General features: G+C 41.2%; 1 pseudogene across 1 annotated transcript; it reads right to left on the bottom strand.

The window, feature by feature from the left end:
• Positions 1-2,345: 2,345 nt before the first annotated feature.
• Positions 2,346-3,738, bottom strand: LOC309973990 (ferritin light chain-like; annotated as a pseudogene). The gene is made up of 2 exons: positions 3,713-3,738; positions 2,346-2,888 (listed from the first exon to the last, which is right to left on the bottom strand). The product of its transcript is annotated as a ferritin light chain-like (transcript).
• Positions 3,739-6,192: the final 2,454 nt, after the last annotated feature.

The following is a 6,192-nucleotide window of genomic DNA, read 5'->3' as shown; positions in this document are numbered from 1 at the left end:
CTGTAACTTATTTCAGAAAAAATAATTATGTTGGCAAACCCCAAATTGTACACTGTAGACAGGTCCTAGGAAAAGAAGATTTAATTCATAGTGGACAAGAGGTTAGCTTCTGTTTTCAGCCATGTGCTATTTCAAGAATTAAACGTCATGAATAATACAGGATATAAGAGGAATAGTCTAAAGACCGAAAAGCACATTTTGATTAGGAAAGAGAATTTATGGCTTAAGTCTTTTTTTTTTTAAGGAAAACTGCCTTATTACTATGAGATAAGAAAATTGTTTCCTTCTTTTCTTCCTTGCTTTCTTCTTTTCCTTTTTTTTAACCTTTTTAATTTTGGATATTTGACCTCTAAGCTGAGATGACTGAAAATGCCTCCTCTGGGCATCAACCTTTTTGAAAGACTTTTTCCCCCTCCCTAAGGGCTTTTTGTCTCTTGGAGGCATTGCCTACATTACTCACCAAGAGGCAAGCATTTGTCCTTGCACTAAATGCTGACATCTTCTGATAAGAGGGAAGCTGCAAAGTAGAAGAATTGAAGGTCAATATGTTGATAGTGGTCTCAAGAGCATTGATGTACATTTGTGTATTGGGGAAGGGGAGAGAAGCTTGAGAGTGGGCCAGTGGGGAGGGGTAAATATTTTGTGATGCTGTCTACCTATGGGCGTATAAAGTTTACAGCTGCATTAGGAGGACAAGCATTACCATTAGCATGAAAAGTAGGGCAGACCTCAGTTGCAAAAGCTTCTAGCCATACACATAGGGCAATACGTAAATGATACACCTTATTGCATTCACCCATTCACCCTCCCCTGTTCATGCGAATTGGAAATTTCAATCCATTTCAGAGAAGTAACACAACTATCGATCATTTTCCCTGGCACGAATCTTCCTAGAGCTCACGCACTAGCGCATGTGTCTTAGATTTAATATCTGATCACTAGCTGGATTGAAGCCAAGAGGTGGTTCCCAAAGTTGCTGCACATTAGAATCACCTGGGGAACTCTGAGACCTCCCTGTGCCCAGGCTCCTCCCTAGACCTACTGAATCAAAATCTCTGGGGCTGGGACCCAGACACCAATGTTTTTCTTAAAAGCTCTCTAGGTAATTCAAATGAGCAGCAAAGCTTGAGAAGCAGCCCAATAATGGGAACAAACTTATTTCACACAGATAAAGTGGGGCAATTCATATGTTAAAAGAACATGAATATATGTCCATGCCTCTCTCACGCTTTGTCACAGTTTACCCTTCCCCCTCCCCATATCCTCAAGTCTGTTCTCTAGTAAGTCTGTGTCTTTATTCCTGTTTTACCCCTAGGTTCTTCATGACATTTTTTTTTCTTAAATTCCATATATATGTGTTAGCATACGGTATTTGTCTCGCTCTTTCTGACTGACTTCTACACTGTTGGTGGGGATGTAAATCGGTGCAACCACTATGGAAAACACTATGGCAGTTCCTCAAAAAGCTAAAAGTAGAGCTACCATATGATCCAGCAATCTTACTCCTGGGCATATATCTGGACAAAACTATAATTCGAAAACATACATGCACCCCTATGTTCACAGCAGCACTATTTATAATAGCCAAGACATGAAAACAACCTAAATGTCCACTCACAGATGAATGGATAAAGATGTGATATATATAAAATGGAATACTACTCAGCTATAAAAAAAGAATGAAATAATGCCATTTGCAGCAACATGGCTGGACCTAGAGACTATTATACTAAATGAAGTAAGTGAGAAGGAGAAAGACAAATACCATATGATATCACTTATATGTGGAATCTAGAATATGATACAAATGAACTTATCCATGAAACAGAAACAGACTCACAGACATAGCACACAAACTTGTGGTTCCCGAGGGGAAGGGGGAGGTGGGGGAGTGATGGATTGGGAGTTTGGGATTAGCAGAGGTAACCTATTATATATATGATGGATAAACAACAAGGTCCTACTGTATAGTACAGGGAACTATAGTCAATGTCCTGTAATTAACCATAATGGAAAAGAATATGAAAAATTATATATACGTGTAACTGAATCACTTTGTTGTACAGCATAAACTAAACATTGTATATCAACTATACTTCAGTAAAATAAATTTTTTAAAAAAGGAAAAAAAACATGAATATATATATATATATATATATATATTTCTTTTTTTCCTCTTTATTCTGTTTGTGTTTCAAATAGGCTTTTTTTTTTTTCCTTCTGCAAAAAGCGTTATTGTTTCCATTTGGTCCAAGGCTTGGGAGAGGGCTCCAGGGCGGTTACAGAGCTGCCTAGTAGCTGCAGAGCAGGGCTTCAGGCAGAAGCTCTGATGCCAGAGGGGCTCCTCAGAGGCCGCTGGACTTCAGAGACTCCTGTTTGTGCTCGAGGGTGAGCCTTTCAAAGAGATACTCGCCCAGCACAGCCTGCGGACCAGCCAGCCTGCGGAGGTTGGTCAGGTGGTCGCCCATCTTCTTGATGAGTTTCACCTGCTCCTCCAGGAAGCGGCTCTCCAGGAAGTCACAGAGGTGGGAGTCTGCGCGGGCGGAAGCCAGGGCGCGCAGATCTGATAGTGCCTGGTGCAGGCTCTTCTCCCTAAGAATGGCGGCTTCCACAGCGTCCTGGGTTTTACCCCACTCATCTTGAGAAGGCTTCCGCGCATCCTGGAAGAGGGCGCGGCCACAGCACTGGTTTTGCATTTTCAAGAGACGCTGCGCGCCCTCACACTTCTCCTCAGCCAGTTGGCGAAAAATGTGGCCCACACTGTCCAGAGTCCCATCGTTGCTGTCGAAATAGAAGCTCAGAGAGAGGTAAGTGTCCCCAGATGCATGTTGAACAGGCGGTGGACGGCGGCCTCCACCTCGATGGAATAATTCTGACGCACCTGGGAACTCGTGGTTGATCAGTGATAAGGAGCTAAGCTCAAAAAACGGTGTTGGCCTGTCCTGGAGGCTGAGGATAGCTGAGTGGCTGATTCCAAAGGTTGCGACAGGAAGAAAGGTTGGAGGGTGGTCGGGGGCTGGAGCAAGGAGCGTCCCTGGGTCTGTTCATTCCAAACACTGTTGAAGCAAAAGACAGAACTGCAGGACTGCCGAGCGCACTGCCTCAAATAGGCTTTGATATAAATGAACCAGAAGTCCAAGCAAGGACAAAACTTACCCTTCCCCCCGCCAAAATAGCTGGCGATACTAGAATCTAGACCTGGGAAGGGATTCTTCCATTACTTTCTGAACATTCCAAGCCACTAGAGCAGTGGTTCTCAAAGTATGGTCACCTTGTAACCAAGCAGTACCCTATGGGGCCTTCCTAGGACAGACCCATCCCCCATATCCTCTGCTGTAGTTCCTCTCTGAAGTACTCAGATAATAGTATCTCAGGCATATTTCTTGAGTTTTCAGATGCTAAAAACCACCACCCAATGGAAGAAATTAACTCCTTGATGATCATGAGCACGTAGCCCCCAGACCTTCTGGCACCTAAGGATGGTTAATGTTACCTGCCCTGTGGCCTCCACATCAACCAATCAGAGGATTGTGCACGAGCTGATCACATTCCCTGGGACGTCCCTCCCTCACCTGGCCTTTAAAAATGCTTTGCTGAAATCCTTTGGAGATTTCAGGGTGTTTTGGAACTCGGGCCACCCCTCTCCTTGCTCGATCCTGCAATAAACCTTTCTCTGCTCCAGACTCCAACCTTTAGGTTTGTTTGGCCTCACTGTGCTTCAGACACACGAACCTGCATTCGGTAACAACCTGACCAGTTTTACCAGCGTCCCCTGATAATGTGTCAGATATTCAAGTTTTAGGGCCCTGTCCCAGCCCTATGGAATCAGCAACTCTGGTGGGGCTCAGTGATCTCTGTTATAACAGGCCCTCCAGATGATTTTTATTCACCTTAAAGTTTGAAAATATCTGCATTGTCAGCTGGCCAAAGCGTCCACCAGCAGGTGAAGGGGAGTGGTGCCTGGAAAAGATAGGGACCAGCCAAGGCAAGTACAGCAGCATTTGCCGTGGTAGTAATGGAGAATGCCTTTTCTCCACTGGTTGGCACAGACTAGGATCTGGGAGCAGTGGCAGGGTTATTTAGGATGCTTTACATTTCAATGTAGAGGGACCGCTGTCCTGGTTTGCCAGGGACTTCCCCTGTGTGAGCACTTAAAATCTCATCCTGGCAAACCCCTTAGCCCTGGGTTTGAAAAACGTAGGGAATAACATGAAATTTAGGGGAAACATGATCTAGGTTTTGGGCAAGTCACAAGTGCTAATTAAAGCTAAGCAAGTATGGACAACACTAGCGTTCTTTAGCCCTTTGCGGGGAGGTAAATCTGATTGGGTGAAAGGACTTATTGTTAAGAGATCTTTGTAGAAACATCCCCTTCTGCTTAGTCCGCTGGTTCTCAGTTCTGGCTAGATATTGGCATCGTCTGAGGAGATTTAAAATGATTTTATTGGTCTACGATGACCAACCGTCAGTGTGAGGGTTTTTAAAAAGTGCTTCAGATGATTCTAATGCACAACCAAATTTAGGTGCCACTGCTTAAGCTTTTGAACCGCTGCTGCATATTTTCACCTCATCTTCCTATGAGAATATCCAACTGTAGTTGAGGTTTGTTTTTTTTTTCTTTTTCTAACTGTCTTATTATAAGATTTACTGTCTTAAATAAGGTTGAATGTACAGGAAATCTTGCTAGTCCATCTGGTATAGCTGGATACTTAGAATAATATAGTTAAGATATATACCATTTAAGTGTTGTGACTGGCCTTTTTTTTGAAATTAACATATGCATTGAATTAGTATGTTCTCTTTTGAAGTTGTTCTGTTGGGGAGCTATACCTCTAATCTGCCATTGCTAAATATCTGGACACCTCTTATTAGGAATTGCTTTTAGAAATCTTTAGGGATTAAAACCAAGATTGCTGTATTATTTGTACTGGAACCACAAAAACCTCACAGAGTTCCCCCGCTGTACCTTCTACCCCCCTCTAACCCTTGGCAACTTCTAATCTGTTCTCCATCTCCACGGTTTTGTTATTTTAAGAATAATATGTAAACATAATCATGAATTACTTAATCTTCGGAGATCGGCTTTTCAAAATTTTTCCCTCGGCATCATTCCCTTGAAGTTCATTTCAATTTTTGCGTATATTAATAATTTGTTCCTTTCTGTTGCTCGGTAGTATTCTATCATAAGATTTTATCACAATTTGTTTCAACATTCATCCACTGAAAGACATTTGGGTAGTTGCCAGTTTTTGGCTATTATAAATAAAACTGCTATGAACATTTATGTGTAAGTTTCTGTGGGAACTTAATTAAGTTTTTGTTTCTTTTGGATAAATGCTCAAGAGTACAATTACTGTGTTGTAGGGTGAATCTACTTTTAGGATTAAAAGAGACTGTCAAGCTGTTGATCAGAGTGGCTAAACCATTTTATTTACCCACCAGTGATGTGATATAATTTTTCTATGTACTCGCCAGCATTTGATGTTGTCACTATACTTTAATTTTAGTTACTCTCTGACATCTCATTATGGTCTTAATTGGCATTTCCCTAATGGCTAATGATGCTGAGCATCTTTTCATGTGCTCCTTTGCCGTGTGTATATTCTCTTCCATGAAATGTCTGTTCCTGTCTTCTGCCTATTTTCTAGTTGGATTTTTTTAAGTTGTTTGGAGAGTTCTTTGTATATTATAGATACAAGTCATTTGTCTCATATGGGATTTTCAAATATGTTTTCCTACTGTGTAATTTGAGTTTTCATCCACTTAAAAGGATCTTCTATGAAGCATTTTTAACTCATTTTGATGAGATCCAATTTATCAGTTTTTGCCTTTATTGATCATACTTTTGGTGTCAAGTCTAAGAATTATTCCCCTAGTTCTAGATGCCAAACATTTTCTCCTATTTTTTTTCTAAAAATGCCCTTCTTTTACATTTAAGATTATGATCCACTTTGATTTAATTTTTGTGTAAGGTGTGGAGGTTAAGGTTCATTTTTTGTTTGTTTTTGTCGAGGGATGTCCAACTGTTTCAGTACCATTTTTTTGAAAAGTCTATTCTTCCTTGATAGCTTTTGCACTGCTGTCAAAAACAAGTTATATGTATTTATGTCAGTCTATTTCTGGGTTCTCTATTCCATTCTATTGATCTATGTATCTACCCTCCATCATTACTGCAAACTCTTGAAATTGGGT

Source organism: Leucopleurus acutus, assembly GCF_964270905.1.
Source record: "Leucopleurus acutus genome assembly, chromosome: 17".
Taxonomy (NCBI): Eukaryota; Metazoa; Chordata; class Mammalia; order Artiodactyla; family Delphinidae; genus Leucopleurus; species Leucopleurus acutus.
Note: the sequence above shows the minus strand (reverse complement) of the source record. Positions and strands in the feature narration are given on the sequence as shown.